This window comes from Triturus cristatus, chromosome 5_2 (assembly GCF_964204655.1).
Source record: "Triturus cristatus chromosome 5_2, aTriCri1.1, whole genome shotgun sequence".
Lineage (NCBI taxonomy): Eukaryota > Metazoa > Chordata > Amphibia > Caudata > Salamandridae > Triturus > Triturus cristatus.
In genome coordinates this window covers 273786042-273811067 of record NC_140588.1, presented here as the reverse complement: position 1 = coordinate 273811067, position 25026 = coordinate 273786042, and the positions used below count along the sequence as shown (strand labels likewise).

General features: G+C 43.7%; 1 protein-coding gene across 3 annotated transcripts in view; it reads left to right on the top strand.

Moving 5' to 3' along the window:
* The window catches only part of ATXN1 (ataxin 1), a 1009465-nt gene that overhangs the window by 328195 nt on the left and 656244 nt on the right, over window positions 1-25026 (top strand). For all 3 annotated transcript variants that reach the window (XR_014962090.1, XM_085607037.1, XM_085607038.1), the window contains one exon: window positions 2171-2243. The gene's annotated coding sequence lies outside the window, so the exon portion shown is untranslated. The remainder of the gene's footprint in view (window positions 1-2170; window positions 2244-25026) is intronic.

Sequence of the window (25026 nt, the reverse complement as noted above, 5' to 3'; positions counted from 1 at the left end):
ATATGATGGTTCTTAGCTCCAAGCTGCCTATTCTGGAGAACGAGCACTCTACAATTCTCACATCAATCAATAAAGCTAGAGTGTCTCTACTCTCACCTACCATGGGCAGTCTTTGCTGCTGTTCCTTTTTTTTTTTTTTTTTTTTTTTACACCTTTTCACCACAATAAATCCGCAGGCCAGTATATAACAGAAGTGGATGCCTGTATTACAAGTCTCTGATTGGCCGCGCCAATCTCGGCGGTCTGTATACTTTGTTAGCAATGGCTGCCAACTTCTCTGTATTTCATTTCTTGTTGAGAGACACTAAAGACAGCAGTGGGCGCTGAAGAGGGGGGGGGGGGCGGCTCTAGTGCGGTGCGACCGGTGCCATCGCACCGGGTGCTGGCGTCCTGGGGCGCCGTGTTTACAACTTTATTATGCTTTTAAAGCCCATGCCGCGGCGTTACTTTCCTCCTGCAATTACGGGGCCTCACAAAAATGTCCAGATATCTCCTGAGATTAACGTTCTTCCTGGCCAGAGATCAGAGTTTTGTGTAGTTGAGGTTTTTGATTTATGTGAAGGTAGCACAGAAGGTTAATCTGCCTGCTGCAAAGAACGTGTACCAAGTAGATTACAGAGTGCATGTAAATTGATCAGCAGGTGACTGCTTTTATAAGAGCCATCCTTTTGTTACTTGCAATTTATAACAAAGTCCTAACATAGAATAGTGAGGTATTAACTTTCATCATAGAACTGCATACACTCTGCAAAGTATAGAACATTGATTAATGTTGCAAAAAGACTTAATTTGGCTAGAAATCGATTCGTATTATTAAAGAAAACTCCCAACTATGCTGTTTCTTTTTCGACTCTGAGTTTGTGCTTCTCCACACCAAGCACGCTTAAACTATACTGCCTACCAGTATGGATGACATGCGACTCCTACACTTTTAGTCCTTTGGCTTATGTAAACATTTCCTATACTCTGATTTAAAACATGTATGATTGATTGTGTAATGTGTGTGTGATGCAAAGTGCTCTGACACACTTTACTGGTATGAGTAGCGCTATATAACAAATTTAATGCATCTGACAGACTTGGTAACCTGTTAAAGGGTGCTAGTGAGGGAATCCATGGTGGAGGTGGTCATTGGGGGTGCCAACTAACATTGTCGCACTGGGCGCCACCAGCGCTAAAGCCGGCCCGGGCAGGAGACATGCAGTGGGCGCTGGAGAGGGGCAGGAGACATGCAGTGGGCGCTGGAGAGGGGCAGGAGACATGATGCAATCAAGGAGGCATGTTTATTTCCACTATTAGCTTTATTTGTACTATTGTAGTCATAGGAAATGGATGAAGACAACCACAGGTTCAGATCTAGCCAACTTCCGGGTTTACGTACCCCGCGTACATTTCAGTGAATGCACTCTTACGTGCATCGCGCGCCTCTGGGGCGTGGCGTGCAGAGCTGGGGCATTTCGTTTTAATTCAGGTCACACGGGCTGCGCTCGCGCTGATGGTGTGTCTGTGCTTATGGGAGGGAAGTCCATTAAAAAGGCGAGTAGGCGGAACTAGGCATATATTGTATTATATTGTAATCAGATACATATATGTAGCGTTTACTGCCACCAAGAAGGCATCGAAGTGCTTTGCCGTTAGTGCACGCAACTCCCAAATCCAAGGTTAGTGGTTAATCCGATGGTTATTGATTATTATTGGTAATTGGGATTGGTTTTGGGGTTACAAGGATGGTTCCATACTTTTGCCCCAGTTTCTTTTTTGTGGATTAGATTAACATGCACGCATTGCTGTGACGTTGAGTTCATAACCAGAGCAGTGCATTGAAGCTGGAGACAGAAGAAGGAAGCACTAGTCCGTGTTTATTAACTCTTTTAAACATTCTCCGATTGTTATACGTTTAACGATATGCCGCAATTAAAACACATTTCTTACCACAAGCAAATTACCACCAAGGCGAGGAAACACGTTTAACATTTTTTACGTGTTGAAATAATGCCCCCTCACCCGGAGCACAGGCCGCAAGTGCCGCGTTTAGTCACTGCCTGGTTTCATTTTCTCGTCCTGTGACAGAGAAGTGAAAGGGTGTGGGGTGGGTGCCCGCGTTGTGATGACACCTCGAAGGACCTGTCGCATTGATTGATCACGGTGTATTTCCTTTCTTTTTCTGCAGTGAGGCAACATTGGTAAGCGGGACACCGAACGGCACGCGCTCAGAATAGGCTGAAAGAAGAGTAACAGCAGAGGTGAGTAGAACTGGCCATTTTATGTCGGTTGTTACTATTTTGGAACGTTTGTACGGCCATTTTCTCTTGTAAAGATGAAAACCGTGGTTACCTGTCAATCTTGGAAATGTTACCACAAGATACTGGGTTACAAGAAGTAGTGGAGTGGAACTCTGAAGTGCACAGCCCAGTTCACTACAGGTCTTTTCGTGGGGTTGTTCCTGACAGGTCTGTAATTTAAAACAAGCATTGGCATAGCCAATAGGTCTCGCCTTTGGAACCTACCTTATAAGTGTTTAGCCATGCAACAGTTGCATAACTAAATACTTATAAGGTCCCAAAAGCGAGCCCTATTGGCTATGCAAAGCGGCCCTGCGGCCGCGAAAGTGAAAGTAATCACGGTAAAGCGCGGCGCGCGCGCCCGCGCACATGCACTGAAGCTCTAGGCTGGCCTGGTACCACTTTTTGGAGCCCTCTCAATAAGTCTCGCCAGACCAGCGCATGCGCTGGGTCAGGCGAGACCTAAAAACTGAGCGATACATTTACCATTTACACACGCAGCGCAGTGCTGCGTGAAAAGTAGAGAGCGGCATATTTACAGACATATGATATGACACTCTCCTCCCCTTTCCCAAGCGCTGGTGCTGAAATCAGCTGTCGTGCACTATGGAGAAATGAAATGAAATACCGGTATTTGTAAAGCAACCTCCGAAGTGGTGTCCCGGCACTGTGGGCCCTCGGGAAGATTAAGCGAGCTATTGCCCAGATATTGCCCAGAGTCACATGGTGCTGGGCCCAGATATTGCCCAGAGTCACATGGTGCTGGGCTAACCTGCCGCCGGCACCTAGGATTGAACCGTGAACCCTGTAGTCCAGAGTCAGGCACCCTGGCCGCTGCACCACACCTCTTCCATGGTTCAAGGGTGACTCAGTGAGTTTAGTATAGGTTCTGTACTGGAGGGTAACCTTCGAGTACAAAATTCTATGCATATACTGACTTAAACCATTTCCCCTCTTTGTATGTGTGCTGTACAGTACAACACATGTACATTTCTCTTTCCTTGCGCCTACTTTAAAAGGGCGCAGTTTTCTGATGCTAAACCCTGTCTTCTTTGTTTAGTAAATTGGGTTTAGCGTCAGAAACCTTGGGTGGTTACATGGGAACGCCCATGCTCCACCCTTGAGACCCTCACGGGTAAGTAGTGCGCTTTACAAATGTTCTGATTGATTGATTGGTGCTCCCCCTTGGCACTACATTAAACAAGTTAGGCGCTGGAAAGTAATTCGGAATAAAAAGATTTTGCCATGATTTGCTTCACTTTTGTGACGCAAACACGGCGTTAAATCTTAGTAAATCTCCCTCTGACTTTGAAACTGTTCCCTTTTGGGCCCTATATTCAAGGCCCTAAACGAAAACACTGATCGATTTCTCGGCCATGACAGTGAGAGCCCTTAAGGTAACCCATGTCATTGACGCTGTCCTCGTTTTAAATTCACACTTAACTTCATCTGGCATAATCGAAGAGTATTTGCTTTGTCCAGTTATTGTGCTTCAGAAGGTTTTTTTATCCAATATTATGCTCTTGTGTAGAGCATACTGTGAACTGAGTCTCCTGTGAGTATCTGAGTGAGTTCAGTTTGTGGGTGGGTATTTTTCATGGTGCTCGAGACCTGCGGTGTTAAGGCTGAAGGCAGTGTGAGTTTCTGACAGTGCCTGTCAGAGGGACATAAAAGTGTTTAACAACATGTACATTCAGTCCTTGGCCTCTCTGTAGAGTTCTCAGTGCTGTAGTAACATATCTTGCAATGGTATGTGTGATTTGATGAGAAAATGTGTTAAGCAGGTACACAGCTGTTGAAATATTAACAACATAAAATGAGGATAAAATGCAGGGCTTACAGGTGACTGGGTGGGTTGTGTGTGGGTGGGAAGCAGGGTGAGACTGGCCTTTTATTTTATAGGACATTTCCCCGATGGGTTAGCTATGGGAGGATGGTTTTGGGAGCCCATGGCCACTGCTAACGCCTCTGTGACATTAACCAGCTCCCCGAGATTAACAGCAGCAGGCAAATGGGGCGTCAGGAGAGAGAAGAAGAAGGGAGGAGACTGATGGGGGGAGTGAGAGATCAGAGGACAAGAGCGAGAGAGAAGAGGAGTGCTTAATTTGTAAAAAAATGAAGTGCCCTCGTCAGGAGACCACCACAGTTTGCAAAACACATTGCCACTGTACTCGACACAACTACTAACCATCAGAACGAAAGTGTGACATTTCCGACTGTTCGATTCCACCAAAGATTTAAGAATGCCTTTGGTGGCAGATATTCGTTTTTGTCAATGTATACTGAATTAGCAAACAACTGTTTTTCTGCTCATCTTTAAATTACAGCAACAGCGCCATGATGTGGCAGCTGTCATAAGTGCAGGTTTAGACAATTAAGAGCCGGCAATTAAACGCCTGTGCCGAGCACCGGTTCAAATTAAGCACTGGAGAGGAGGAGGATGAATGGATGGAAAGAGACAGATTGCATGAGGAGACGAAGTGGGTGGGGCTGGTTTGATAATTTTTGTCAGGGCTGCTGTTGGTTTCGCAGTCCGGCCCTGTTGGGGTAGGCGTTTAAGTGGAGGAGATGAAAGGAAGTACATGCAAAAGGAAACTGAAGAGGAAAGGAATGACCTATTAGAGGTGCAGAGGGAGGATTTCAGAATGACAAGGGGAAAAAAGGGCGTAAGTGTCTAACAGAGTGAGAAACTGTAGAGGATATTTGTTCGAAGAGGAGAATAAGGGTAGTAAAAGAGTGGTATGTAGGGTGCGGATAGCCCCAGTATAACTGCAGCAGCTGCACTGTTAGCAATGTCAATGGGAAAGACTGTACTCACTCTTTTGAGGTGAGGCCCACACAATTGCTGGTGAGCCACCAAGAAAGCAAATCATGTCCCTAGTGCTGTTTTCGTCAGTCGTGTGCGTTGAATTCAAAACATTCTGAAGATGCACTGCCAGCAACCCTGCCTGTCCTGAATGTGGCCGTTGCATAATCTGTTTGCCAGTGGTTAATTTGTGAAAAAATAAGTGCCGGGGCTCTCATCAGGAGGCAGCTTGCACCAGCCGATTGCAGCTGTTAGCTCTGCCTATAACAGAACCAACTACTAACCATGAAACCCTGCAAGTGTGGAGAGGATGTGGCCTAACAACCAGAGCTGCCGACTTTGGAGCTGGGGAACCAGAATGGAGTCTCGGCGTAGAATCAGCATCCGGTGATTCGGGGCAAATCACTTAATCTCCCCATGCCTACCAAAAATGAATGTGTCCTTAACTGGTGCTCATGCAAAGCGCTCCAATACCTTTGGGTCGATCTCGTGCTATAAGCTCCAGTGTGGATGATTAAGTGCCGGTGGTGAGCACCGGAAACCACCCGCTCAAAGAAAGCACTGCTGTTTGCTATAGTTTTCTTATGTTCTTAGTTTGTTACCCAGGAGGCCTGACTGCAGGATACATTTTGCATAATGTATAGGAAAAAGCTGGTCAAGTTAGTCTACCTACAGCATTTACCTTTGGCTGAAGGGACTTTTCTGAGCTGAAAAATATAGATTTTGTGAATGTAGATAAACTTCTAATATACCATCAAAAACTCCTTTGTATGTGGGTGATGAGTGGAAAATATCACTGCTCTCATGACATGGAAGCACAACTCAGACAGATCAGCATATAAGAGTAGATGCTTTAGCGTTTCTGAGAGACTGTATAGAAGTGCATCAGCCAAAACCCCCAACAAATCTATGGCACGTCGTATGCAAACCATAAAAAGCTACATTTGAGACAGTGGTTGCAGGTGGGGCACACCGGCGCTCATTTTTGGGGACCAACACTAATTGTTGCGGTCCATACTTATTTTTCTTCATCATTGACCCAGAACAAGAGTAAGAAAAGCACATAAGGGGGAAAGAAGAAGGAAGAGAAAGACGGAAAAATATTGATGAACAACAGCAGGGATTAAAGAGAACCTGCAAAAATGAGGAAAAGGGACAAGGAATGTCTAGTGGATAAATGGTGCATGAGGCATGTTACAGAAGCTCTCGCCCCTCTCAAACACTCTTCTAAAAGGAGGTGATGCCAGTGGTTCATTTGTACTGGTGTTTGCTGACAGCAGGGCATTGGTACTCATTTTTGGTGACCATGATTTATCAGGCTTTGACTGAAAACAAGTGAGAAAGGCAGAAAGGGGGAAAGAAAAGATATGAAAACAATGAAACAGGGAGAAAGCAGGGATGAAATAGGACCTACATAAGTGAGACAGACAGGAGGTGTAGTTTGCTGAAAGAAAGAGGCGTGACATGGAATCAAGACACGTGCCTCTTGGTATTCAGTAACCCTAGTATTTGTCAGGTGCCTGCAGCAGGCTCCGAAGAAAAGGCTGTGCCCCTGCACTTATGTTTTTTAATTAACAAGGAGTGACTAGAGGGCCTGCGTGGGATGATCCTCACACGGTCTCGGACACTGGGGGCACAGATTTTAAATGTGAGATGGTTAAAGAGGAAGGCTAGTGAAAAGGCAGGCAGGGAGCAGATTGTCAAAGGGAGAGTGAAACCAAGGAACATGGATAGTAACAGAGTAGATAAATACAGCATGGTCCACCAGGCACCACCATGCATGGTAGAAGGAGCTTCTCAATGGGGACCCAACTCAGTCCAAAGCCTTGCTTATCTATGAGGTGACTTCCTTCCTTCATGTTCAAGGGTCTCATCAGTACGTATTGCAGGAGATCCCCTTCTTTTTCAACCATTCCACTTGGACAGTGACCGGGACAGAAAGAAAGACATACAGATAAAGAAAGATACTGGGTTGCGACGCACTTGGACCGGCGGACACATACAGAGGACGAAGACAGACTAGACAAGCTGATAGAGAGTTCCGTGTTAGCATTCACATTATATTTGATAGGGCTGAGGGCAGATACACTTTGAGCAAGGTAATTTCTCCTCTCCCCGCCCTGACACAAGTTCCGAAAGCCCATCAGCTTGTGGGAACTTAAACCACTTCATCCTTCAGGACTCATAATCTATACTCTATGAGACAGTTCAATCCATTTTACAAGAATAATCTTACAGATAAAATGTTCAGGTATTTCAGAATCTAGGAAATGCACTCATGTGAGAAGTATTGTTATATTTAGAAAATAGCCAAGTGCAAGCACGTTGGCTAGAATACACTATTATTCTATTTGACAGTGAGGATGATAAACATATTTATGAGTTAATATATATATATCAAACCACACTCCTTCGTTGTAGACAGAAGTAGAGCACACACGGGTCCAACAAGTAGTTGCTCTTTTATTGTACTTCGGCATGACGCGTTTCGTCTACATAACTCATCAGATGCCAAACAGTAAGTACTGTCCAAGTCCACTTTTAAAACAAACTGCCCCTCTATGATTGGTTGAGGCTCTGCTTAGGTTAGGCTAGGGAGATAACTTGAACCCGGAGCTCCGAGTCCATGTGGAGCAGGCACACATCGTTAGTACTTCCCAAGTGGGCGGTGTCTGCTCCTTTCCCCACGCCTACCTTGATCTCTCCGTGAGCAGCGAACAACTCCCAGGGACCCTCCTCCCACCGCAAACAGCCTGTTTTCAACCTGCAGCCACCACTTAAGTAAGCAGAGGCACCCGGTAGAATCACAGTCCAACACTTCAGCTGGCAGGACACTTTTACGGGAAAGCGGCGGTTTCGGCGTTTCCAATTTTGTTTGGAGGTTCCAACAGGTTGCCACAGTATCCGCCAAAACACTTAGGGATGGGTACTCTCCGGTGCTTGTGGCCGCACCCAAACACCAAACCACACTCCTTTGTTGTAGACAGAAGTAGAGCACACACGGGTCCAACAAGTAGTTGCTCTTTTATTGTACTTCGGCATGACGCGTTTCGTCTACATAACTCATCAGATGCCAAACAGTAAGTACTGTCCAAGTCCACTTTTAAAACAAACTGCCCCTCTATGATTGGTTGAGGCTCTGCTTAGGTTAGGCTAGGGTGATAACTTGAACCCGTAGCTCCGAATCCATGTGGAGCAGGCACACATCGTTAGTACTTCCCAAGTGGGCGGTGTCTGCTCCTTTCCCTACGCCTACCTTGATCTCTCCGTGAGCAGCGAACAACTCCCAGGGACCCTCATCCCACCGCAAACAGCCTGTTTTCAACCTGCAGCCACCACTTAAGTAAGTAGAGGCACCCTGCAGAATCACAGTCCAACACTTCAGCTGGCAGGACACTTTTACGGGAAAGCGGCGGTTTCGGCGTTTCCAATTTTGTTTGGAGGTTCCAACAGGTTGCCACAGTATCCGCCAAAACACTTAGGGATGGGTACTCTCCGGTGCTTGTGGCCGCACCCAAACACCAAACCACACTCCTTTGTTGTAGACAGAAGTAGAGCACACACGGGTCCAACAAGTAGTTGCTCTTTTATTGTACTTCAGCATGACGCGTTTCGTCTACATGACTCATCAGATGCCAAACAGTAAGTACTGTCCAAGCCCACTTTTAAAACAAACTGCCCCTCTATGATTGGTTGAGGTGCTGCTTAGGTTAGGCTAGGGAGATAACTTGAACCCGGAGCTCCGAGTCCATGTGGAGCAGGCACACATCGTTAGTACTTCCCAAGTGGGCGGTGTTTGCTCCTTTCCCCACGCCTACCTTGATCACTCCGTGAGCAGCGAACAACTCCCAGGGATATATATATATATTTTTTTGAGCTGGCTAAAAATATGCATCTGAAGTTGTGGGAGTTGTGGCATCCACGGCCACGGACGGACGATGGGAACCTTGTTTCATTCCGTTAGTTATTTAGCAGTTTGGAGCTATCCCTCAGTTACGGGGTGCATTTCTGTAATACATGTTAACATTTGAAAAACCAATGCATATTGCAGGTATATTTAGTGCAATACAGACATGGATACTCACACTGTCCCACTGTGTGACACATTTTTTAATCTCATTTCACATGGCCATCCGGTGAGGAGCCAAAATCCCACGGTGGCAGGAAAGACGAGCTGGATGCCACTGCACAAAGTGGCTTTCCATCTTGTCCTTGGAGGCAGTAAGCAGCTGATGTCCATTATGGGGTATTAACAGGGCCGTTTTAACAGCATTATAGACCCCGGGCAAAGCAGTGCACTGGGCCACACAACCACTCACTGGAATAAAAATGTTAAACGGAAAATTAGTGTTAAATTCTGGTCTGCATAGGACCCCTATGCTCATATGGCCCCTGGGCGACTGCCCAGCGTGCCCATCCGTTAAGATGGCACTGGGTGTGGAAACACCCCAGGACAACCGATGACAATCTAAGCAACCATTTGTTTTTTGGGGGGATGGTGAAGGGGGTGATGGAAGGCAGAGTGCCCCACCCCCTCCTCACACCGTGAAAATTGGCAGATCTAGCAATAGGTGAGAGGCCTTGTAAGGCCAGGCTGTCTAGTCGCAGTGACAAAAGGAAGAAACGGAGAAGCCAAAGTTTGCATCTAGCATGGCTGAAAAAACCCAGAAAGGATGGTCTCTAAAGCTGGTACACCAGCGGAGGGAGACTACCATGGCCAGGACCTTTGGCTAGTGTACGGACAGTTGAAAGTTAGACTCAGTAGGTTTGATGTCAAGTAGCCTGTCTCCCTCTGTTCTCCTGCACACTTCCCCTTTCCACTCCATGTATTAAATTGAATCAGGGCCCCTGGAATTATGCGATTCTGTGACTGCAGCATTTACCACAGAATCACGGATTAACTACCTTTGCGGTATAATCCCTCATTTGTTGCATAATTCGCAGATTTCACAAAATCAATAATTTGTCTCTCAATTGGTCAGAGTTAGTAAACAAAAAGTGCTAAACCTAGTTCTGTTCAGCAGCAAATCCTTTATAAATATTACCTGGTCACCTTTCAGTTGCTGATCGCTGTATTCAAGTGTTAACATGGTATTTATTCAGATAACTTTGCCCAGACACTATAAATGTTTGATAAAAGGACAAAATAAGAAATAATACTGCTAGAGATTGTTTTGCGTTATGCCACATCATTTTCTTGCTGCATACTTTTCTCAAACCTGCTACCTAATTTAGTCTCACTTCTGCATCATTCCAGTGGCCCTGGGTATACTGTATAATGCCTGAAAAAACTTGTTGCATGAAATGCAAAAATTCAGGATTAATAGTTGCAGCTTTGAAACCCACCTGCGTGTGTGATCTGCGGCATGACCCTATGTTTATTTAATTGGACTGCATCCTGCTGTTCAGTAAAAATGAGTCATGGAACTCAGGTTGGCAAAGACAGAAAAAATATATTCTTTGTTTGGTGCTCATTTTAACTTGGGGATTCTAACGCTGAAAGCCCATCCCTGTTTCATTAAACGCTAAAAATGTGCTTAAAAGAAAAGCACATTTTTATTGCCATCACAATCAACATTGCCTGCAATCTAGGAATGAAGGATAGCACGTTTACGCATGTATGTATATGGTATGTCTATAATGCAAACCTACCCAAATGTCAAAATGTTCTTTAAAGAGGTGTGTTTTGTACCTCGTTCCCAAATTGGAGCAGTGTTGGGGCAGTCCCGACGGATGAGCAGTGACGGCCCGTGTAGAACGAATTTCGTTGCGTGCGCTGCATCGCCAAATGCGATGCAGTGTGCGCAACGGAATTTGTTTTATTAATTTTTTTCGTAACTTACCTGAACTCGGCCGTATGCCGCATTTTGCAACCCCCCACCCTGCCCCTCCTCTGCGCCACGTCACCACCCCGGTAAAACGCCCTACACGGGTCGTCACTGCGGATGAGGAGATCTTGTTCGAGATCCTGGGTGCATAGATTATAATGGTCTGTTTCCTTGTTTTTTCTTTTTCACACTTCTTCGTCTGCATTCTGATCATGCGCCAGCTGCGGGTTTGCTGAGAACCACCAGAGATGGTGAGATTGTGTGCAAGATAAGCGGGGGTTGCTGGCCGCGATGGCCTTGTAAAGGATGCAGCTGGTTTTGAAGATGGTGTGGACTGGAGCCAATGCAGTCTCTTCAGGATGGGTGTGAAGTGATCATATTTCTGCAAGCTATGGGTGAAATGGGGTGCGCCTTTTAGGATGCCTTGTAGAGATGCCAAGGTGAAGTCTTGGAGACCATGCAGCAGGGTATTACCACCATCCAGATGCAAGAGCACAAGGGCTTGAACAGTGTGCTGTAATGCCCTGCCCTAAAAATGGTTATGGACGGCTCTGGTAGAATGCCTCTATCATTTAGTCGCAAAATTCACTGCTCTGACATAGCAACAGTTGATAACTAAACTCGTTACCCACTGTTGTGATGTCATGGAGGCCAGGCTGACCGGCCTCACTGGGAGCTGTCATCGCAGCTCCGCCTGTCTGCTTTGACTGAAAGCAGAAAGCACAGCTGCACGAGCGGGAAGGAAGGCTGGGAACTTGGTGGGGGTTGGGTAAAGGATGGCAGGAAAGTTTGTTTTTTTACCCTTTTGGACAGATACATAACAGACGCCATGATATGTATGGCTCCCCCATGACACTGCATAGCAGTTGAAAGCAGGGGCAAATGATTTTGTGGCCATAGATAACATACAATTATAGATAGGTAAAAAGTGAATTACTGGTACGTTTTTGACCTCAGGGTTCTAAGTGGTGTCATAGACAACAGGAGTTTCGCTTTCTTTGTCTATTTGACGTCACTCAAAACTCCTTTGTGAAAACATCCCCGTAGTTCCTATATTTCCATATGTTGAGCACAACTGTATGGGTGGCTCTGTATGCATCGTATCTCATATAGAAGAGGGAAGAGAGAAATTGAGGGTTGAAACGACTTGTTTCCCAAGATTGTATAACACAGATGAACTACATTTAAATGATTTTATCTTCTTGTATGTCACGTCGTTAAATATAGTAATGTGTGCAGTTGAGGTGCTGCAAAAGGACACTTCCTCCTCTGGGATCCAGAGTTTACCTTTCAGAAGAACAATGTTGACAGTTTCTCGTCTGAACTGTATGGGCCCAGATAAGATGGATTTATTTCGAACTTGTGTGTTCTCCTGCCACTCGAAGAGTCAACTGTTGTTTTATGTGCGGCTGCTGCAAAAGTGTGGTGCCATCTTGCTTCTTCCATCGATTGCTCTTTGTTCCAATGAGTCACACAAAATGTGATTGAGAAATGGACTGACTAAAAAGTTGACTTAAGGACGGATGTTAGGTAACAGCAATAGACTATTGTGAGAAGGGCAGCATGGGCCCGCCATATCTAACCAACTCTTAGTCAACTAAGAATACCTTAGCGGCTGAAACAACGCGTTGTGACTTACTTTTGTAAATTTAGATGATCCGATTTCAGAAACAAGGTCCAAGGGCTAAACACACATGACCAGAATGGCATTTGGGCGCACTAGGCAAAATTACATAGAAGCAAGAGTTCTCACTCTGGAGGCTGCAGGGATGATTGTACGCGGCAGAGGAGGCGTTTGTCAATTAAGTGTGCCAGGGAGCCAATGAATGGCCTGAGCCAATTTACTGCCACGCTTCACCACATGAGTCAGCGAGTCAGTGTCTGAGAGCAGCTACTATAACAGATGAATGTTGTGTTAATGACAGGATGGGGAAGTTATTTATTTGTGGCCTTCAGTGTGTTCTATCCGTTTCCTCCCGACACAGGTTTCCGATCGACCTCCTGTGGACTGCGGCCTTTACACCTCATTAAAGGCGTGAGCTTCTTCAAGGGTTGTAATGATCACTTGTACCTCCTGAAGAGCCACCACACTGTCTCACAGAACTTGGACAGGGCCCAGGAGCAGTCACCCTTCGGGTGCAGTGAAAAGTGTAGCATTTTTACTGTCAAGGAAGGAAGTCACTAGTGCATACCATTGGCCAGCCACATGCAACTGTGGCGTAATCGTTTCATGCTAGCGTATCTTCTGTATTCCAGGGTAGGTTCCATGACTCATGTTAATGTTTGTAAGGTGTATTATATAACCACCTTCTTCATGGGTTTGAAATGGAAAGCCTCGCCTCACATGAATTCTAGTGAGGTAGTTATGGAACCTCACGGCCATTATATGGGAAAAAACAAAAACATTAAGTAACAACAACATATATCAATGCATTATTTGCACTGTGTATTTGCATATTGGCATGAATACGGTTTTTCGTGTGTGTATCCTCAAGGTCATAAAGATATGTCAAGTACAACCTCTGAGGTGTTCCTATATTTTGTAAGGAATTTAATGGAATATTGTCCCTATGTATGCTTAGCCCCTTTTGTGATACATTTTTAACTTTTCTCTTTTATTGACCTTTTATAGGGCGCGTGGCACAAAACGGTCCATGGAGCCAGGGAACCTGTTTTGACAGGTTGACTCAGCTTACTTTGTGGGAGGCATTTTGTCATGTTTTGCCTTTGTAATGCTCAGTATAGTTAACTGACTCAGAGGTGCTCTTGGTGTTGATGCCAAAAGGATCAAAAGCAAAAACTGTATTAAACATACCCAGAACTAATAGGAACAGACTACTCTGGATCGTGTTAGTGAAAATTCCAGACCGTACAGAGCGTCCACATACTGACAGCACTCCAGTACTACACGAATTGTGGAAAATGCACTATATAAATGCACTTACCATAAGTTAAATCTGCCCAGCCGCCTCTCGAACCTGTGCAGTCTATATACAGATCTGTTCGGCGGGCAATCAGTGCCTTAACTTGTCCTGCAGTCGAAGAAGTGAAAGGTGAATTCACCTTTCTCCATACAGTTGTTGCATCTTTATTGCAGCTATGTGTATATGTAAAATGTGTCTTTAGTGTGTAATATACTATCTTTTTTGGAATACTCCAGTCCTTCTGCCTAGTTTCTGTGTAGGCCTGTGTTCACGTAAGAAATCTCCTGCCTGTGTAAATGATGAAACATTTGCTCTAAATTTAACAAACTCGCCACCCAAAAGTGAACAAGGCTTCCCAACACAAAGAGAGGATGTAGGATTGAAAAAGGAAATCTGAGCAGCTTCTCTGGTCCCGCTGGTTAATGCAGTATAAAAGCTGGAGGCCCTTTGGCTTCTGATACCACCCTGATCAATTTAAAGCAATTCATTCATTAAATCCTATGTGAGCATAGGCAAAGATGGTTGGAGGTGACTCATTAAAAATGGGGGTGTAGAGCAAAGAGTGGTAGCTCACAACAGAGAGAGTGCTTTAAGGAATGGAGAGCATATAGTTGAGGCATGTGGCCTGGAGTGAAGGACTGTGGACAGATTAGTGCAGAAGCACACTGTTTGGGCTGAATACAACAGAACAGAAGAGCACGAGGATAGAGTCTGGGCTCAGAGTATTGTGTTGGGTGTGGAGTGCATTGCGCAAGAGTGCACAGAACGAGGCGTGACGCAAAATGATGGCCCACCCTACACAATTTGAGAGAGGACCCTGATTGTCCCATATCTCACAGATACTTATCGACCTAGTGCTGAATGTACGCCCCCTGAAGGGTTGGGGGACCCCCACCCCATAGGGGCTGCTGGGGCTTGCATTACGCCCCCGGACAGAGCAAACTGGATGCAAATGGCTGTAGGATTCCAGACACCATACGAAGCACCACATTTCACTAGGGAGCTAGAGAGGAGATTGCAAAACGAAGAGGAGATAAGACGAGCAAACGATTCACTCATTAACAAAATTGACAGGCAGGTAATGGCTGAAGAGAGATACCACATAAAGCTGACACCATGGAGAACTCGAATTTAGCCAATCCCTACAGATACTGACCAGCTTCTAGTCTTTTATCAATATAAAGGATGCAGTTATAGCTGGTATGTCCCTGCGTTTCTCTCTTTCCTTTCCTTTTTGTCTCTCCACCTTCCTAGACTCATTAGACTTACTGCTGCAGACAATGTAGGAAGATGCTTGAAAGTATATGGAAAACTATAAACCTAGTACGGGTCATGTAGAGTAGACTATAAACACAAACTATTTACAATCTTTTAGCTATCTCTCACAATTTATCATCTTGTCACACTGCTATGCTTTCCATCCCAAGACAAGATAAGAGAACCTCTCCGGTCACTCACATACAACACCCAAAAACTTTGTGCAGAGGTTACAACAAATATAGCACTCTTCTTGGCAAGCTACTATTTCACAGTACAGCATGCACTTTGGCAACCTTCAGTAGCAAATGCAGCGCTATGTAAACAAAACTATACCATACAACACAATTGCACAAGTCAGTGGTGTAGCAAACATTCCATTGGCCTCAGTTGTGTAGCAAAAGTTTTGTTGTTCTGGTGCCAAAGAAAATGGCCCCCCAGAACACTGTTTGGGTAAATAAATATATCAATAATCAGGGTTAAGTGGGCCCCACAGGCACCTGCTGAACCAATGATTGCTGCACCCCTTGTGGGAATGAGAGAGTACTAAGTAGAGGCAGAGAGCACAGAATGGTGGCTGCATATAACAGACCGTTAGATTGGCATAGGAATGGCAGGGAGATGCATAGAAAAGAGAGTGGGGAGAGTGAGAGAGAGTAAACAAAAAGTGAATGTAAGAAATTGCATTATTATTAGGGGTGGGTGACTACTCACCTCAAGGAACAATCACACACATTGTCAGGGTGAACCCTCATAAGGGTGAACCCTCAAAGTCACAAAATTAACTTCAGCTCAACCCTCTGGTAGCTACAGCAAAGAGCAGGCAGAATTATCTTAGGGCAGTGTGTAAAGTATTTATCCAGTACCAAAATAGTAGTAAAGTCGAAATGCAAAACATTGAAAATTCTAAACCAAATTAGAAATATAGAGTAAAATGTAATAAACAAAACGACACCAAAACAACATAAATTCAATAAGAGGAACTGGAGAAAATAATTTTTAAGCAGAAATAGTCTTAAGAAGTGCCAATAATAGTCAATGGTCGTGGTGGACCTAGGTGCAGTTTGACGCTGACCGACATAGAGTGCTGGTCTGATACACCAACCAGGCTCATCCTGGTCAAATATTTTACCTTCTGACTTAGTCATTTAAACCTCAATTCACCACAGGAGTACACTTCTAAAGCCCCAAGGATCTCGGGGGAGGCACTTAGAGACTCAGGGTGTCAAGCAGAGACCAACAACAGTATCCAGTCTAAGTCCGGTTGCCACTGGGTGCATCAAGGAAAAGACCTCATACCTTATTGTGTCTGTGTAGGTGGAATAGGTCAACCCTATGACTCTTGGTGTCCTCTTCTTTGTTTCTGGGTATGAGAGGAAGCAGGTCTAGTCCTCCAGAGCTCCTCCAAGTTCACAGACAGCAAGCAAAGTCCTTTTATGTTCTTCTGCAGGTCCAGGAAGTGTCCTGACGTGGGTGCTTGGAGGTGCCACATTATGACTGGTACTAGCTAGGGGGTGAGAGCAACTCCTGGGCATCCCGAACCAATTGATAAAAAGTTTCTGGGGTCAACTCTATCAACTTTGGGAATTTTCAAAATTGTGAAAGTCTTCGGCCACACCAAACCTGGGCTCTTAGTGCTATGGGTAGGTGTGGGGAGTGTACTATGTTAATCTTAGTGTCCTCCCACATCTAACACTATAATCCACTTTAAGGCAGCCCCTCTACTGACAAAAAAACCCAGAGGCAGAAGTCTGTAGGACAAAAGCAGTATATTTCAGCAACCAGACAGTGGATCCACAAGATTTGTTTTGGCATCCTGTTCTTCTTCATTTCAAGTGTGCCTCAAGTGTTAAATGTGTGCCCAGCTGACCTGTCCAGTAGGGTTTGACACTCAAGAAGGATTTGGCGCTGTAGTGTCAAATAGGATGCCCACAGCCCACACCCTGCATATTGTGCAGACTTCAGAGTTGCCATCACTGCCCATTCAGGTGCGCCTATTGTTTGCTACCTTGCTATTCAAGGCTAAAAACTGGTGGTGAGCCGGCAGAAGCTTATTTTAATTTGCCTGCTTTCTGACAGTTCAGGAAGGTAAAAGGTAACTTTTTAAAGTTACTTAGCTTAGTATTTATTAAAAATCTGGCTTCACATTTGAATTGGACTTTTAATAACTATAAAAAATAGTTGTTTAATTTGTTTTCTAGCTAATCCCCTTCCTGAGATACAGTATTAGTATTTAGTATTGATTCACAGCGTTTTTCTTTGGACCTGCCTACCTTTCTACTGATATAAATAGTTTGTGGGATGTGGGCACTGTAAGAACATGCTAACTTTACATTTCTACATGTCCTACTGTTAAGTACCATGCACCCTGCCTTGTGTGCTACAAGGGCTGCATGAGTCTGATTTATTATTATTTTAAAGGACGTTTTTTAAGTGGCAAATGGGTTTACTTTAACAGGTCGCAGTGCATGTTTTAGTTTGCACTGTTACAGTCAAGCTACAGTGGTAGGCCTAAAGACATGTTTACACCGCCACTGTAGTGGATGGCACAATAGGTGCTGCAGTTCACTAGTCGTATTTAACTTTAAGGCTCTCTGTACACCTTGTACCAAATGCTAGGGACTTATAGGTAGGAGAAATATACCAACAAGAAATATGCCAATCCAATCATGTTAAAAGGGGTAGTAGCACAGGCACTGTACTACTGGATAGAAAAGAGGGAAAGAGCACAAAGGTCTATAGCCAGATAAAATAGTCCAATAAAAGGTGAAAAATCTAGAATGACCGCACAGAAAAGTCAGATGTCCTACCGTGAATTAAATTAATATAATTTTAATATGTTATACAATAATTTTGCTTCTTGACTAAAATACAGCTTTTAAAAACTAGCACTGTGAGACCCACTGCAGCCGTTCTTCTATTGCAGTGGAATCGGTGTAATAGCTCACGGCGTTCAAAGTAGCAATAATGGCACAATTAGGGATATTTTGCATGGCGGCAATAGAAATGAAGCTTATGCCTCACAAAATAACAAATGAACTGCATATTTTAATATCCTGATGGAGCTGAGAACTAAACCGAAGTGCCTTCAAGGCTTATTCAGCCACCACGGCGACTGCAGCCGTAGCCAGCTGGCAGGCCACGCCCATCTTTTGGGCCCTCTGACGGCGAGAGTCTATTGCACTCATATCTGCTGCTGGTTTATGAGGTGGGCATCTTCTTCCATAACCAGTGTCCCAAGCATTGTAGTATTATAGTGATGCAATAAGTCTGATATGGACTGCCATAGGAAGCACCTCTTCACAATTATGTCCCCTTAGGAAATGCAGCTTTATTCTCACATCTCTTGTATTGGCATAAGCTACCAGCGTCAGACTTTCAGTTCCATCGTGATGTATAATAACAACAGCAATATTAAGTAATAATAATAAATCCTAATAATAAGCAATACAAGCATTCTTTATAAATGTATATATAAATAGCCATGTGAACAAGACTCCGTGGGAGATGAAACGCGTAATGGCGACTGCTAATTAAATAACATCTCAGCGAAACCTGTGGTCCGTGTCGTGTTTTCTCACCAGGATTGGAGTGTGACATTGATTGCAATATATATATATATATATATATATATATATATATATATATATATATATATATATATATATATATATACACACACACACATATATAGCATATAATACAATATTAACAATAATAATAATATAATATAGCATATAATACAATATTAACAACAATAATAATAATATTAACTTTACTTCTTATGTAGCCCATGCCATACTTTTATTGATTTAACTGTTTAGGTATTTATTTGTTTGGCAAAACGCTGGAATGTAATGGAAGACATTTTGTAGCGCTGCTTCAACTGAAAGAGGCAATCACAGTCCTCTTTCCAATTGATAAACCGAGAAGGGGATATAACACTGAAAGCGATTAGTCAGGCATCTCCTGGAAGTTAATTTACCAGATCTCCCAAGATTTTGCAGCTTTGGTTGGCAAATTTGGTGGCCAAAAAGCAAACTTGGCAGCCCGAAACCTCAAAGTTTCCCATATTTTTTCATTAGACAGAAAAAGTGCCTGTCACAAAAATACCACATAGCCTGTGCTCTACCGCTGCTGAATACTTTGCTAGGTCTCTAACCACGCAGAGGCTCCATCAGCAAAGCACCTGGAATTGTAGGATGTCTGATGCCACAGAGTGCAGACTGCAATATGCAAATCTCTACTCTCCCTGACGTCAGAAAAGCTGCAATACCCTGCAGTGCACAGGGCAAAAGTGTTTGTGGGCGGGGCACAAGAGTCCCGGGAGGGGAGGTGGTAGGGCCAGATGAGTCGTGGGAGGAGGCATGAAGGGGTGGGCAAGAGAAGCTTCACTGGGAGGCAGGAGGTCGGGGAACAGAGGAGACATAGGGGAGATGAGGATGTGGTAAGGGAGATAGGGACACGCAGTGAGAGAGTCAAAGGGAGACAGAGGCGTGGCAACCTGCATTGGAGGGTTGGGGGCAGGAGTGAGATCCAAGGACCTGCAGATTTTGCATTCTGCAGGGGGACCACTAAAACATAGGAGGTGGGCCGCAGGCCATTTGCACAGGAGGGGAATCTGTGCATTTACAAGGCAGATGACAGAGAATGTTGTTTTTAGTTTTATATAGCTCAAACTAGACCCGAGGGTATCAGGTATCAGAGCGCTTTACATGAGCACCAGTTTTGTTACAGATGGACACATTCATTTTTGTAAGGCACAAGGAGATTAAGTGATTTGCCAACAATCACAAGATATTGAGCATCGTTGCCGAGACACGAATCGGGTTCCCCGGCTTCGAGGTCGACCGCTCTAGACGTAAGGCTACATCTTCTCCCCAAAAATACCTCTTCTGGTCTGTCGCTCACCCTTCTTTTGTTGAGTCAGCAGCAGTGCAGCCAATAGAGGGTTGGTCAATTTTTAAAAAAAAAATTCCAGCTTTTGTGGGAACTTTTCTGAAAATTGCTGGATTTTTACAAAAATGCCCATTCCTCAATTTTTTTGCAAATCGCAAAATGGGGATATTCGGGGGGGGGGGGGGGGGGGGGGCGCACACTTACTATTTCTATTTGTCAAAATTTACTCTACGTTTCACCGGCCCCTGTTCTTTTTTCTAGAGGAGAAATTAGTCCCGGTGTTTTCGATTTAAGAATGCTTCTCTGAATAGGCAGATTTATCTTTATTTTTCTTCAACAATGCCCAAATTAGAAAGTTTCTACGGTCATGTTGCCGTGAGTTCCATTATTGTATTCCCACCTCCTGGGTCAATGTCCCTCTGTAAATCTAGGGATTGAATCTGTCCGGGACGATTCGTGTTGCCTTGTTGGAACTGAAGATGCGCATCGGAGTGCAGGAGAACCTAAAGGCATTTGGAGCCTCTCAATTTAATACAAAGTACCTTAAATTTTCTTCTGTGCATGGAGGCAGGGTAGTTATTCGAGAATTGGTATGATATATATATACTGTTTTGCTTTAGTTTTTTGTTGTTGACATTTTTAACCAGTTTCTGGCTGCTTGGATTTTTGCAATATTCTTAATTTCATAATCTATTTATTTTATTTATTTAGCAGTTTCATATGGCTCTATTGTGACCCAGGGGAGGTTAAGAGCTAAAAGACATGTTTACAGTTGTGCAGCAATAAGGCAGCAGTACACATATTCACCCAGGAACCAATTACTGATGCAAAAACTATTTACAAAAATTAGAGCGCTAACAACTAAAGACAAAGATGCCGTACAGCAGTAGTTTATCAAAATGTACATAAAGGACTACTCTAGATACAAAAATGTATTTACAGATGTGCATACAAAATAAATCTACAAGTGGGCCGTGTGAAAAGGGTTGAAAGTAATACAAAAGCAAGTATGGGATCAGGTTAAAACCTAAGAAGAGAGAACGCCATCGAAATAGAGTCCGAGGAAGATGGCAGTGAACTTAAATTGAATTAGAGTGGTGACGTTTGGAATTTTTGTTGGAAAGAAGTTGTAAGTTACAAGAGAAATGGTAGTGCGAAGGGAAGAAGGAAGTGAGTTCCAAATTCTAGTCCCAAAGCTTGAAAACAGTTAAACCACTGCAAGCTCTGCTTTGAAAGCCAGAGGTGCCATAAGAAGAAATTCAGCGCAGCGTAGGCAGTGCTTCATTTGTAAAAAAAAAAAATGAGCGCTGGTGCCCAGGGCTCTGTCCAGAAGCCGGTGCAATTAAAAGTCACCGAGCCCAGTACCAAGGCTACATAGTCATGCATTACTCCCATGCTTCTTTATTCCACGAGAAAACACTCCCTGCCCCTCATTTTTGCAGGTTTCCGCTTTCTCCCTTTATTGTGTTGCTTTGTATTGCATCATCTACATAGTGCTTAGTTCCACTCTGTGGGACGCTGAAGCACTTGCCTGCATGAGTAGCATGCTACCCCATGTAAGGTGTGTGGTTGGAAGGATGTTGTTTTTGTCTTGATCCTATGTGGGAAGAGTTGCCATGTCCTGCGTGATGACCACTGAGATGTGAGTTTCTGTCATGAGAAGCAGTGCGTAGCTGTGTGTTGGATGATGAAGTGTAAGGGACAGATGCGCAGTTTAATGGTCTTCAGTATGCTGGTATCTTTGAACAGGTCTGCAGGTCCCTTTACGGTATTTCACATGATATAGTCTGCTAAGCTGGTTACTGCACAGGGTTGTCCAATCTGGGATTTTGTGTAACTTGTTGTGGTCCTGAGCTGGCATGGGTGAAGGGAGAGAGAAGTGGAGAGATCTGTAGAGATGAGCACTTTTATTATCATCCCATATCTCAGAGTCTATGTGAGATGTAAGGAAGCAGTCAGATTCATGGATATTTGGGACCTGCAGTGAACGGACTATATTAAAGTCCTCCAAAGTTGTCCAGTAATAAGTGACAGATCTCTTCAGTTATTCCTTGCCTGTTCATTGAGTGGTGTTTGGTTTTTGGCTGCAGAGTGCTGGTGATGTACAACCTTTAAAGCAGAGAGAAAAGAGAGATCTCACAGTTTTGCGTATCATATGGAAAATAAAGATGGTATTTTATAAAGAAATGATGTAGCTGCCCAACTGTAATAACTTATTTCAGAGGAGTTGTGACTTCACATGGCCGGCTGCCAGAGCCATCAGTCGTGGTGAAAGGCTTATTTAAAGCTGCAGTTTAAACAAGGAAGAAGTTTAAACAAGGAAGAAGGGAACTTGCTTTTTCTTCTTGTGATATCTTTTTCTATAGAGAAAAGTGATCAGTGAGAAAGATGTATTCATGGCCCCAGGTTTATTTTTGTCCGCACTATATTTTATTGCAGGAAAGATGAAATCTCTGCATGTTTCTACACAATCTGAACACAAGCGGGTTTTTTTTTACCTGACTTACATGAAACTGATTATAATATCTTTTTTGTAAACATTACTAACTTCTTTTTGGCGTGTTTAATTTCACAGTGCAGATTCTGCTTTAATGTTTCTTGTCACTTATGATCATGAAAGAAGAAAACATCAAGGATTTGAGCGGTGTCTGGGAAGAATGACGGTATGACCATGGATTATAAGGAATAAAGGGCCTGATTAAGACTTTAGCTGATCGAATACTCCATCACAGACGTGACGGATGGCCCATGCGCCTTATTACAGTGCCACAGGATATAATGTACTTGTAATACATCGGTTGGAATATCTGTCATGTTTGTGATGGAGTGTCCCAGCCGCCAAAGTCTAAATCAGGCCCAAGGTATCCCCTGCCATACATTATAAGGATATTCCCGTCACCTCGGAGTTCCATGCCTTATAAAGAATCTCCGCCTATGGCCTCATTCCTCCATATGATTGGGGAACTTCTTGGTGACTTGCAGTATCCTTATAATGTATTGCGGGGGTACTTTATCCCATATATAAATGCATATGCAGAGAAATGCCTCTATAAGTGCCAAGTAATGGTGATGGATAAGGCAATGCATTTATGCTTTGTACTGTAACAATGGAAATTCCGATAAAAAGACTGATTATAAAATCTGTGCAATGAGAGCCACAGATCATATTTTTACCTATGCAGTACATGATTTATTAAAGGTTCGCAGCTGAAGGAAATCTGTATCAATATCGCGCCGTGAAGACACATATTGTGTTCTAAATATTTGCATTGATTGGGTGTTCTTTGGACAGTCAGATGCTGGGTTGCACAGGAGAGCAGAATAGGCTACCCTTTTTGACACCTCTCTCAAAATGGATGGCGATTAAATGAAAAGTAAGAAGAGTTTAAAAAAAAGAGTGGTTTAAAATGGGAAAAATGTTGGGAAACGTAACTAACGTTTAAATAGTAAGGGCTAAACTAAAAAATGAAATTTGGAAAGAGTAGTATGACAGAACCAGTCAGAAAACAAGTTTGAGGATACAGAAATCTTGGCCATTCACTCTACTCTAGAGGCATACATGACCCTGAATGTATTCATTTTATCATTTAATGGCTTTGGGTCAAAAGAGAATTTAACTGTGAAAAAAGATTTAAGAAAGACATCTCAAAATAGAAGACTCAATTGCCGCACTTCAAAAAATGTTAAATGCAGAAAAGTGGATAGCAATAGAGACAAAGGATACCAGAAGAGAGCAAAAGCACACAAGCAGAATAGAGAGCAAGATGACTAGCGGTGACCTTAAAAAGCTAATGCCAATAGCACAAGGCTGAAAAAGTAGTTCGCCTATTTGTCACCACAATCATGATGTAGGATAGGACCCTCTACTGAGGAGTGTGGTTGACAGCAACAGAGTTAATCCTGTGTTGAAAGATATTTTGGTGTCTTTTGATATGTTTAATCGAAGCCCTCGTCTCCATTATGCATTTTTAAAGTGGCGACAAAGCCTTCTGATAGGCCTGACCTTTGCTGCTGTTCATGATTCTTGTGGTTCTCTTTGGCAGTTTCATCGAATGTCTTCCATAATGTGACGGATAGTACTAATCCATGAGATGGATCTAGCCATACTGCATTTTTTTGTTATGCCCGCACTAGTAGTAATCACAGGAAAGTCTCTCGGTTAGACACAGACTGGTTTTAGGTCTAGCTTGAAAGTACAGGTGTCTACACACCTATTGTTACTAATTAATAGCTAATATAGAGTGCTGGCATTCCAATGTACGGCGGAATATTGTCCATTGCAAAAGTACACTGAAATGTCACTCCTTCACTTCTTTCTTTACCTCAGAGATGCTTTGCATACAGAAAGCAACATTTTTTGTTTTTGTTTTTCACTGTAGAAGTGTTTGTAATGTTTTGTAATGTCAAGACCTGAAATGCACACTAGACCTATTGTCTTTGCCTATACTTTTATTATTAATATTAATCAGAAGATTGGACTTTAACTGCCCTATTTTCTGCCTCTTGTTCCTTCTTCACGTGCACATCCGATGGATGGGGTGCAAAACACGCCTTTTGTGGATGGTTCATCCTATGCACTGGGCTCCTCACTTATTCCTTGGTTCTTGTCGCTTTCTCTCTGTTCTCCTGGTCCATCCTTTTCCTCACTCTCCACCCCTTTGAGCGCTTTGAGCTGGCCTTAGGGTGGTGTAAAGTGCTTTGCAAGCAACTAAAATAACATGGCGCAGCAGAACGAAAAAGCTCAACATAACATTTCTCACCATAATACAGTTAGAGTTCCACATCCTCTTGACTTGTGTTTTAATGTAATTGTGGAGTTTGTTTGCCGTTGATACTGTCTGGTTTCAGATGCAGGTTTCACGTAAACAAGTGAGTAGAGATTAAACGCGAGATGTGGGTGGAGCCTGCGCCAACCGCTGAATAAGTCACAACAGGAATCTTCAAATAGTTGCTTAGAAAAAACATAATGAGGCTAACAGCAGCGGGGAACCAGGACAGAGCAGAAGATGGAATATTGACTGCAGGAATCC